Genomic DNA, 11,518 nt, shown 5'->3' on the forward strand with positions numbered 1-11,518 from the left:
TGCCAGAGGCGACCGAAATCATGGGTCACGTCAAAGGCATACCTAGAATCAGTGTAAACATTAGTACTTTTGTCTGTGGCCAAAATACATGCTCGAGTAAGGGCGAATAGCTCGGCTTTTTGTGCAGAGACAGGGGTCTGGAAGGCTGCTGTTTCCTGCACGTCGGTGTCGGTTACCACGGCATATCCCGACTGTGGGACACCAAATGGGGAAATGGAAGAACTGCCATCAACATAAAAAATTAGATCTGGATTATCAATAGGCCTGTCTGTTAAATCCGGGCGAGGTGCGGTAAGGAAGTGATTCCGAAGTAAACAGTCGTGTGGTGGGTCCCCAAGGTTATCGGGGGGCTGTTCAAGGAACACAGCAGGATTTAAGGTTGAACAATAATGAAAAGAGAGGTAGGGGTTTTGCAATAGTGAAACCTCATAGCGGCTCAATCGCGCTTGAGTCAGATGCTGGGTTTGCTGAGCCGTTAGGAGAGCCACGATAGAGTGTGAAGTATGCACTTGTACTGGCTGGTGAAGCGTCAGATTAGAGGCTGCCTGTGCTAACAAATGGACAGCAGTAAGAATTTGGGTGCAGGGAGGTAGACCGCAAGCTACAGGATCTAATTTGGTAGAATAGTAGGTGACCGGATGACGCCGGTCACCGTGTTCTTGTGTAAGAACACCAGTGGCGCATTTATCAAGAACATTAACGTACAGCTGAAAGGGTCTGTCATACATAGGTCGTCCTAGCGCTGGGGCGGTAGCCAGGGCGTTTTTCAGAATAATGAAAGATTGCATTGCTGAATCAGGTAGATCAAACTTAAGAGGAACATTTTGAGAGGAGTACAGAGTTAATTCTTTAGTATGTACAGTAACATTCGGAATCCATTGTCTGCAAAAGTTCACTAATCCTAAAAAGGCTGGCACCTGCTTGGGCGATGTAGGAAATGGGGTCTGCAGTATAGGAGTAATGTGTTCCTGAGTAAGGGAGTGATCAGTAGCACTTATTAGGACACCCAAAAATTTGACCTGTCGTTGGCCTTTATGAACTTTAGTGGGCGGGCTCACATATCCCCATGAATGGAGACGGATGAGCAGGTAAAAGGTGTCATGCTGGTTAGCGATGAAATCAGGGCTGGCAAGGAGTAAGTCATCAACATATTGAATGATGGTGGAGCCACCAGGAGGTGCTAATGTCGCTAACTGGGAGTGCAATGCCTGTGAGAAAAGGGTTGGGGAATGAATGAAGCCCTGTGGAAGTCTAGCCCAGGTGTATTGCTTTCCCTTAAATGTGAAAGAAAACAAATACTGTGATTCAGGAGCGAGGGGTATCGCAAAAAAGGCATGTTGCAAATCAACAAGGGTGAAAATAGTCGTTTCCGGTGGGACATTGCTAAGGATTGTTGCCGGATTCGGGACAATAGGATGTAAGGGTTCCACTATCTGATTAATACGCCGGAGGTCTTGGACCAAACGCCATTCGGATGGTCTTCCTATCTTAGGAACTGGAAGAATTGGGTATTTCAGGGCGATTGGCATGGCATCAGAATTCCCTGTTGAAGGAACGATTGAATCATAACCAAGACTCCTTCTTCAGCCTCGGGGCGCAAAGGGTACTGTGAAATCCAGGGCAAGGGAGGGACATTAGTGAAAGCAACTTCGTGTTTGGAGGCTGCCCATAAATCTGCGGGTAGTTCAGGGGTCGTAGATTGGGTTGAATGATGATGGTGCAGTGTGCCAATGAGAACAAATGGGCGTTTAAAATATTCTAAAGTGCCTGCGGGTAGGGTTTGACTTTCACTGAGGAAAGTATCAGCTTGTCCTCATAGTGCAGCTGCCGGAAATCCCAAGGACTTGGCACAGCAGCCTTCGTTGACAGAAAGGGTCACGTGGGGTGACACAAGTCTCGACTGACGCCATAGGCTGTGGGGTAAATCAACAAGAAAGGCAGATCCTTCTTTTGTCTTGGTAAATGCTCTCCAAATCGGGCGAGGTTACTGTATGATCGTAGCAAAGAGTGACATGTGGATTGGGAATATCTAAGGGAGGTGAAAAGTGTGAGGGATCAAAATCAATCAACCACCACTGTGGAGTAATGAATAGGGGAAAATTTCGAAGCTGGGCCTGCGGGATAGGTGATATGGTAATGCCGTTATCAAGGCTTGGGTCACTATATTCTCTCATCTGGACTCTATCGGGTGTTTTAATAGCTGTGCCCAAGTGTCATTAATCTTCTGTAAGACTTCCTGCAGTTTTTAGATTTTATTTTTTTAAACAGTGGTACTCAGGGTTAACGTTAGCTGCCAGCATAGAACACAGAGAAGGTTTCAGGTAATAACAAGGACCATGTTGGCATCGATATCTCTTTACCTCTTTCAAATCATCACAGCTTGAAACATAATTTTTAAAGTCAAAGTCTGAAAAATGAAATATGAATTCTTTCCCTCTCTCTCTTATCTATCTCTCTCCCTCTCTACGTAACTCTATCTGTCTTTGGAACTCCTGTCGCTCTTTCTCTTTATCTGTCTACCTCTCCATCTCTGCCTCTCCCTGACTCGCTCTCTTTCGCTCTCTCAACTTTCGCTGTCTCTAACAGTTCCTGTCTCTGTCCCTGGCTCTCTCTCTCTCCTTCAATCTCTTCCTCTGTCTCTCTTTCTGTCTCTTGGATTCAGCCCTTGTCCTTGGGGACAAATTTCGAACAAAAACATTTTTCATTCTCCTTCGAAAACTTTATCTGTGTTATTCCATTTAAGTCAATTTGCACTGATTAATTTTAGAGGCATTAGCTATTCTTAGAGACGTGTATTTTTTCTTTGTCAATTCAAAAAAGACCAACTGTCTGCTGAAATGGTTAATGTTTCCTGCAGAATCTAAGGGGCGGTGAACTTGGCGTGATGCCATTTACGTCTTTTCACGCAATCCAAAAACTTATTCATATTTCAATTACTCTTATTTGTAAAGTTACTTTCTTTTAAACTGATATAGTGTGAACTGAACAACTTTGGGAACATTTGCAAGAGGAATTATGAATGTTTTGCCAATAGTTTAAAAACAATTCAAGTACGCATTTTGTTGTCCTTCAAAAGAACCACTTGTTATCAAAATAAGGCCAGTACAGCGTTCCAAGCAGTAGTTAGTTTACATCATCTGATCTATTAAATTTTGTTCAAAAGCAATGTTAAACTTTAGTCATTATTGCCAGCATGCTTCTAAATTGGTAACTCATTAACTTCACTTCCATAATTCCCTTATTGTGGATCTTTTAATCAACACCTTTTAGCCAATTATCATGTCTTCCGTAGAGAAGATATTTCCGGCTTGCGTCTGTGACCGAGTGCGTGTCGCTAAGGGGGACACATCAGCGGGAGTCTTTGGTAATGGGATCAGAAGTGGGAGTCAGGACTTGGGACAGTGGAATTGTAGGATCGGGGAGCATGAGGGTGGGGTCCAGGGTTGAAATCCTCCTCCTCTTCCGTATTGCATGAATAGGGGAACATCAGCATGCCAGAGCAACTGGGAGGATCCTCCTTTCCTATAATCTGATTGGCCAGTCCTACTTTCCTACTGGCAGGAGGTTTGTTATTGCCAGATTGCGTTTTTAGTGTTTTGGCTGTTTTCCATCCCAAAGCTCACATTACAATTTTAAAGTAGAACATAGAACATAGAACAGTACAGCACAGAACAGGCCCTTCGGCCCTCGATGTTGTGCCGAGCAATGATCACCCTGCTCAAACCCACGTATCCACCCTATATCCGTAACCCAACAACCCCCCCTTAACCTTACTTTTTAGGACACTACGGGCATACCCCCCTGTCTGTATTCTCAGACTGTGATTCTCTCTGTCTGTACTCTCAGACTGTGCATCCCCCCTGTCTGTACTCTCAGACTGTGCTCCCTCTGTCTGTACTCTCAGACTGTGCTCCCTCTGTCTGTACTCTCAGACTGTGCTCCCGCTGTCTGTACTCTCAGACTGTGCTCCCCCCTGTCTGTATTCTCAGACTGTGCTCCCTCTGTCTGTACTCTCAGACTGTTTTCCCTCTGTCTGTACTCTCAGACTGTGCATCCCCCCTGTCTGTACTCACAGACTGTGCTCCCCCTGTCTGTACTCTCAGACTGTGTTCCCTCTGTCTGTACTCTCAGACTGTGCTCCCTCTGTCTGTACTCTCAGACTGTGCTCCCTATGTCCGTACTCTCAGACTGTTTTCCCCCCTGTCTGTACTCTCAGACTGTGCTCCCTCTGTCTGTACTCTCAGACTGTGTTCCCTCTGTCTGTACTCTCAGACTGTGCATCCCCCCGTCTGTACTCTCAGACTGTGCTCCCTCTGTCTGTACTCTCAGACTGTGCTCCCTCTGTCTGTACTCTCAGACTGTTCTCCCTCTGTCTGTACTCTCAGACTGTGCTCCCTCTGTCTGTACGCTCAGACTGTGCTCTCTCTGTCTGTACTCTCAGACTGCTCCCTCTGTCTGTACTCTCAGACTGTGCTCCCGCTGTCTGTACTCTCAGACTATGCTCCCTCTGTCTGTACTCTCAGACTGTGCTCCCCCTGTCTGTACTCTCAGACTGTGCTCCCTCTGTCTGTACTCTCAGACTGTGCTCCCGCTGTCTGTACTCTCAGACTGTGCTCCCTCTGTCTGTACTCTCAGATTGTGCTCCCGCTGTCTGTACTCTCAGACTGTGCTTTCCCTCTGTCTGTACTCTCAGACTGTGCTCCCTCTGTCTGTACTCTCAGACTGTGCTTCCCCCTGTCTGTACTCTCAGACTGTGCTTTCCCTCTGTCTGTACTCTCCGACTGTGCTCCCGCTGTCTGTACTCTCAGACTGTGCTTTCCCTCTGTCTGTACTCTCAGACTGTGCTCCCTCTGTCTGTACTCTCAGACTGTGCTCCCTCTGTCTGTACTCTCAGACTGTGCTCCCTCTGTCTGTACTCTCAGACTGTGCTCCCTCTGTCTGTACTCTCAGACTGTGCTCCCTCTGTCTGTACTCTCAGACTGTGCTCCCGCTGTCTGTACTCTCAGACTGTGCTCCCGCTGTCTGTACTCTCAGACTGTGCTCCCTCTGTCTGTACTCCCAGGCCGGGATCTCTGATCCTCCTGTTGATCGAGGCATCATTCGCAGATTTCTCTCCCTGCATCTTTCCCTGGAGGAAGTGGACTGTGATTGGACACACCCATTGACAAACAACCAATGGGGAGAGAGGCTGGGTTGATTTAAAATCAGGAGACCAAAGAATGAGTCAACATTCCTTCCACCATCTCTCCAGACCCGTTCCCTGGGGCTCCGTCTGCTCAAAGCTCAGGAGTCCCTCAGCTTTCCTCCTGGGCCCATCCACACTCCCTCATCCCTAATTCCCTCCCCTCCTCCCCGACTCTCACTGGGCTGCAGTCCCACACAATCCAATATCTGAGCAGAGTGTGAGCAGGAGCTACAACCCTGGGGATATCTGGGGTCCGGGACATTTGCAATGAATCCCCAATTGTGAATTGAATCAGGTTCTACAAGACTGAACCATCGAGCAAGAATGGACACTTTAAATGGTGAATTGAAAAGCTTTATTAAACATTACAAGGCATAAAGATAAGTCAGAAAGATACAAAGCATAGTACCAGGTAAGGACGGCAGATTTCCTTTTCTGAAGGACATTAGTGACCCAGATGGGTTTTGATGGTTTCATGGTCATCGTTAGACTTTAAATTTCAGATTTTTATTGAATTTAAATTCCACCATCTGCCCTGGTGGGGATTCGAACTCTGGACCCAGGAGCATTCCCCTGGGTCTCTGGTCCAGTGACAATACCACTCCACCACTGCCTCCACTTGTATACTTAAAATCAAGTGTTAATTATGTGTAATTATAAAGCATAAAATATTACAAACTTTGTGACAGATTATGTTGCCAATCTTTCTAATGCCACGATTGATTGTTTATTCTTTCACCGTCACACAATTAACAGCGAGCTGCTCTCGGCCTTTCTCCTGGTCCAATCCACACTCCCTCATCCCCGATTCCCTTCCCTCCTTCAGCCCCTGGATCCAAGATCCGAGAAATTCTCCCCATCACCCAGTGTTGGACAGTTCATTAATACAGTCAATATACTTCAGGCTGGTTAGTGAAAGATCATCGTGTAACTAAATAGACCCCTTGAGACTTTGACATGAAGAATGCGATCGATTAATATAAGAAAATGGCGATAGAAGAGCACAGGGATATCCCATTGGATAGGACATGGTATGATTGCCTTTTGCAGTAGAATAGCAGTATGTACTGGGCCCCACTGGGCTGGACTCTATATGGTGGGATTGTGGAATTTGGGGGTAAAATAGGATCAAATTCCACCCAGTGACTGAATGACAGCCTCCCAATATTGCCCTGATTTAGTGAGTGTGTGACTGACAGCTCTGATGGATTGGAAGCTACACTGAGATCCGGGTTTAAGTGGGGGTCAGTAGGACACCCCTATCTGATGGGGGTGAGGGGATTGTGGCCGGATTGAGGGGGTCTGAACCCACCAGTTGTTGCTGTAATTGGTTCCTATCTGAATGGGTGTTGGGTTGTCGCTTCCCCTAAAAGGGGACATTGGATCAAAATTAATTTAACTCAAATTCCTATTATTCATCAAATGCTGAAAATACAAACACATAAATCTTTTTACAGAGTCCAGCCCAGTGACTCTGTTCCTGATCGTTCCTCTCTTCCGAGGAGAGACAACTTCATAATCTGCAGGGTTAATGTTTCTAATTGCTTCACATGCATCTTTGATGTCACCCTCAGGGATTACAAACCACTTAGTCCCTCCGCCCAGATCCACTTTGTACTCCTCCAACGCCTCATGAACCTTCTTTTCATCATCCTTATCCTTCATTTTCGTTGAACATAAATAGATCAGTTTCCGGGGGTTTCCTGTTTGAAGCTGAGAAATTCGACGTTGGTAATTGTTGGAATGACCGACTATGTAATAATCAGTGCCTTCCTCCCGGAGTAAGTAAACACGTTTACCCTGAAAAAGGGAAATAACTTGCATTTGTTCAGCATCTTTCACAATCTCCACACATCCCCAGTGACATATTTGTAAAGATCATTCAATCAATGAAAAGATCCCAAACAGTGGACGTGAAGGCAAACACTGAGCCAGGAGGGAGGTTAAGCAGCTTGGTCATGGGGAGTGGAGATTATTGAGGAGGCTCTCGAAGGTGGAGGGGGTGCAGATGGGGAATTCCTGATCTCCACAACCTCTTTCCACAGCAGCCAGCTCACAACAAACAGAATTTAAGAACTTAGAAAAAGAGTCGAGAGCATAAATATGCTACAAGAAAAAGCAACAATTCTAGTCCTGATCACTGGGTGATCTCACTGTATCTTGTATAAACAGCCCAGGTAGTGATGATAAATCCTTCCCAACATTTAACCTTGCCCTCAAGATTTCAGATTCCACGAGAGTCCATCTCAAATAATCTCTCCAATCAGACTGGGTTCAATCCCTTCAGTTTTTTAAACCCCTCAATTGCTCCCTCTCTGAGCCCATGTTTGCCTAACCGGACAAACTGGATCCTGAATACACAGGATCCCAAATATTGTGATTATCCTGACCTTTGGGATGTTTAGCACAGGACTAAATCACTGGCTTTGAAAGCAGACTAAGGCCGGCCAGCAGCACGGTTCAATTCCTGTACCAGCCTCCCCGAACAGGCGTCGGAATGTGGCGACTAGGGGCTGTTCTCAGTAACTTCATTTGAAACCTACTCGTGACAATAGGCGATTTCCATTTCTCTCCACTCCACACACTCAATATCACTCACTGAGGAAGGTGATCAAAATTACACTCAACACTCAAGATTTACATCAGTTTACTTCATGGAATTTGAATAAATAAACTGCCTGTGACTAAAAGTAGAAAATGCTGGAAATACACAATGATTCAGTGAATAAAGAATGGGGATCCAGACAGCAGGAGACGGGGGTTTGAGGAGTTGGAAGAAAGTGAAAGAAAATAACTGGAGGGTTATCAGTTCAGTCGATTGTGGGAAAAAGAGGGAAAGAGAGTTTCACACTTTGAGGTTTAGGACCGAGTTCGAGTTGGAGAGAATGGATAAGTATCGATTTGATGATAATGAGGGTGTGGAGTATCGATCAATCTCTAAATGTAACTGTAAGAGGGGAGAAGAGATCAGAAAAATACTTTAGGAACGTGAGAGAAATGTGTTCAGGAGAATCCTTGTTTTTAGTCCGGAATTGTGGATTCTAAACTGTCAGGAATCTCTCTGCCTTTTCCTGATCTCAATCTCCCTGACAGCCTCAAAAACCTTCAATCCTCACTCATGGAGATCATTAAATCATCAGGAATCTGCTCTATTGGTTTGCAATTCATAACACACCAACCTAACTATAAATAGCAACTCTGTGAAACTCAATGTGAGGTCAACCATTCGGCCCATCACAGCCTTGCCATCCTGAAGGACCCCCCCCCACCCTTCCCCAGAATAGAGGGGGGTCCATTGGGCACAGCACCATGTGAAGCTCTCCCTGTGGGTGACACCCCTCACAGGGACCCCAGGGTGGGATCCCAGTCACTGTCCAGCTCAGACTGATCCTGCAACAAGAGCTGGTGAAGCAGAAAACCCAGCGAGTTACCCGGGAGAGAAGATGGAAAGGAATTGAAAACTATTGCAGATACTTTACAGAATAGAGCAGACAGTCCTTGGCTTCCCCAAGACTGTGTCACAGGGGGTAGCAGGAGTAGAGCTGACATCCCAGAGACACTTGGAGATAAACCCAGAACTCCAACATTGAAACTTAAATATTCCTCAGATAATAAACTTAACTCACCATCTTCAGTTGGAACCGTCTCTATAGTTCTGTCTGTTCCTCTCCTGTATATATACCAACTCGGATAATGTTAAACTGATTGGAACAAGATTGCTTCCGTGTTTATTGAACTGTATTCCTGGAATTATTGCATCATCATCATTGCAAGATTGACAAACACACACCCCACAGAACATTGCCTGAGACACCGAGGTGGTGAATAGGGAGTAAACACCGGGGTCTGTGAGCGGCTCCCGTTTGGCAGTGTTACAGTGTCTAAGGACCCTCTGGCCTCCGTGATGGCGTGGATGCTCCTGCGCACTGCGCTCTGTGAGATCCCGGACAGGTCCCCACTCGGAGATTGGAAAGACCCCGTGGCGTAAAGGGTCTGGGCGACCGTCACCTTGACGTGGTGGGGTGGTTTCAATGCGAAAACCCATTGAAGGGAGAGTGGGAGTGTGTCCTCTCCATCTCCCTCGTCAGGTCCTTCTTGACTTCCTCCATCAGACTCGTCAGGTTCCGTTTGTGGATCCGTGTCCAGCCGTGGGGCTATTTGGACCCCAAGGTTGAGGAACTTGTTTGGGGCCTGTTTGAACGGCAGCCCCTCCGGCTCAGTCCCTCTCCCTTACGGGTTCATCAGGAAGATTCCAGACTTGCTCAGGTTGAGCTTGTAGCCCGATAAGTTCCCAAACTCCTGTAAGAGCTCCATGATCCCATCCATGTTGGAGTGAGGGTTCAGAATGTAGAGGAGCAGGTCATCCGCAGAGAGTGAGACTCTGTGCTCTCTCTAACCCGTCTGGATTCCTCATCAGCCTTTCGCTGTTCTGAGGGCGATCGCCGGCAGCGCGATTGCCCGGGCGAACAGCAGCGAGGACAGCGGGCATCCCTGCCTCGTGCCTCTGTGCAGCTGGAAGTATTTCGAGCTGGTGGTGTTTGTCCGTATGTTCGCCAAGGGAGCGTTGTAGCCATGCTGGCCACGCAAAATGGACACTGAGCCAAACTAAAATGGAAGGCTGCTGAGAAACAGACAGTTCAGCCAGAACAGCAGTCTGCAAAGAGCAGTTTGCATTCTGCAGCAGCAGAAACCAGTTTGGGCTCAGGTGAAAAGACCTTAGCTAGGTGCAAATGGCAAAACGCTTTGCATGCTAATGAGGCCATCAGACTTGAACACCCACACAATAGATACATTTGGTTCTGAATGGACACATTCCAATCAAGACCCAGACATCGAGGCACCAGAAACCTCCGAACAAAAGGACATAAGAAACGCCCCCTCCATCACGGAGACCCCCTCGCATTGGGGAATTAATCCAGTATCGATAAGAAATTGATCCAATAGGTAGAGCCCGCCCGAGAAGAGGGAAGGACAACGGAACCCCTATAAAGATAGGGACCTCGTGTTGTCCGGTCTGTTAAACCCGTGCTCCGGCCCCGACTGACACCTGGTATCCTGACTCCAGCCGTTGAGCACCAGCCGCCGAAACCGTAAGTTCAACGCTCGCTACGCGATCCAAGCCCGCTAGACTCCCAAGTGCCAGAACGCTTGCTGAAGGCTGCAGACAAAACCAGGACGAAGGCCTCGTTCTCTGACCTTGCCTGTTCCTGTTAGATAAGTATTCTGTTTGCTTATGTTTAGTTGTAGCTTAGTCTCTTAGTGTGTGCATGAGTATTTATTATTAACTGTATAATAAATATTGATCGTTTGAACTTGACTAATCGGTGTATCGTCTTTATTACTTTGAATTTGACCTTGGAATACTTGTGACGTTGCCTATACGGCAACTGGCGACTCCAGAGCTAAATAATTACATAGAACAGAGCCTAGCAGTGTTAAGCACACGTCGAACTCGGAGGCGTGTTAATACACTCCAATAAACGCGTTTTACGCCCATAGTAAAACGTGCAACATTTAGTGGCGACATCCGCCGGGACCCTGTTGTAAGTGGAAACACCACAGTGTCCAGGACCCTGAAATTTGAATTAGAACTCCAAATTGCAGAGAAAGAAAGAGATCACAAGTATTCAAGGTGTTCAAAATAATAAGCGAAATTCGGAAGTGTGTTTTAGTGCATGCGTACTAACAGGGCTGTAAGGTAAAACTGAAAGCTTTTTGTTGCGACAAACTTTCGGTAGTTTTGTGATCGGAAAATAGCGTAAGCCGTACCCTTTTCTCAAAACACCACCCCAGCAACCCCCTGTTCCAAATTATAAAAAGAGAGTCAGAGGAAATGGCCATGCAGGCAATGGAACGTCTGATGGATCCAGCAAAGTTTGTGGTCGCAGCGACCAGCAGCAGTAGCAGAGTAGGCCAGTGTCCCACGTGGGAGCTGGAACTCCGCAAATATTTACAAGGAAAGGGATGGCCCCTTTGGAAAGAGTTTTGTGCAAATGAGGAGACAGGTCCCGGAAGTATAGGTCATACTTGGTGGGAGAACCTCTCTCAAATACACAAAAAGAGTTTAGGTAAAGCACGCAAGCCGATGGCGATTGTGTCCTGCTTGGCACAGTTGCGAGGCGCAGAGGAGGTCATCAGGACGCTCCGGACAGATTTAGAGGAAAGGAACCGAATGAGTAAGGTCGATGTCAGGGACATCGAGAAAGAAAACCTGGATCTTAAAGGGAAGTTGGCAGAGAAGGGTAGAGAGGTGGATGATGCCAAGAGGGCTCACCAGTCTTGTCTAGCTCATCTGAACAGTTCCCAGACCCAGTATGAGAAAGCCTATCAGGA

The 11,518-nt window shown here is 46.8% G+C and overlaps 1 long non-coding RNA gene across 1 annotated transcript; it reads right to left on the reverse strand.

Moving 5' to 3' along the window:
* Nucleotides 1–5,523: 5,523 nt before the first annotated feature.
* On the reverse strand, nt 5,524–8,900 carry LOC119956362. The gene is made up of 2 exons (XR_005458635.1): nt 8,812–8,900; nt 5,524–6,985 (listed from the first exon to the last, which is right to left on the reverse strand). It is a non-coding gene; the product is annotated as an uncharacterized LOC119956362 (long non-coding RNA).
* Nucleotides 8,901–11,518: the final 2,618 nt, after the last annotated feature.

Source organism: Scyliorhinus canicula, chromosome 23 (assembly GCF_902713615.1).
Source record: "Scyliorhinus canicula chromosome 23, sScyCan1.1, whole genome shotgun sequence".
Classification (NCBI taxonomy): Eukaryota; Metazoa; Chordata; class Chondrichthyes; order Carcharhiniformes; family Scyliorhinidae; genus Scyliorhinus; species Scyliorhinus canicula.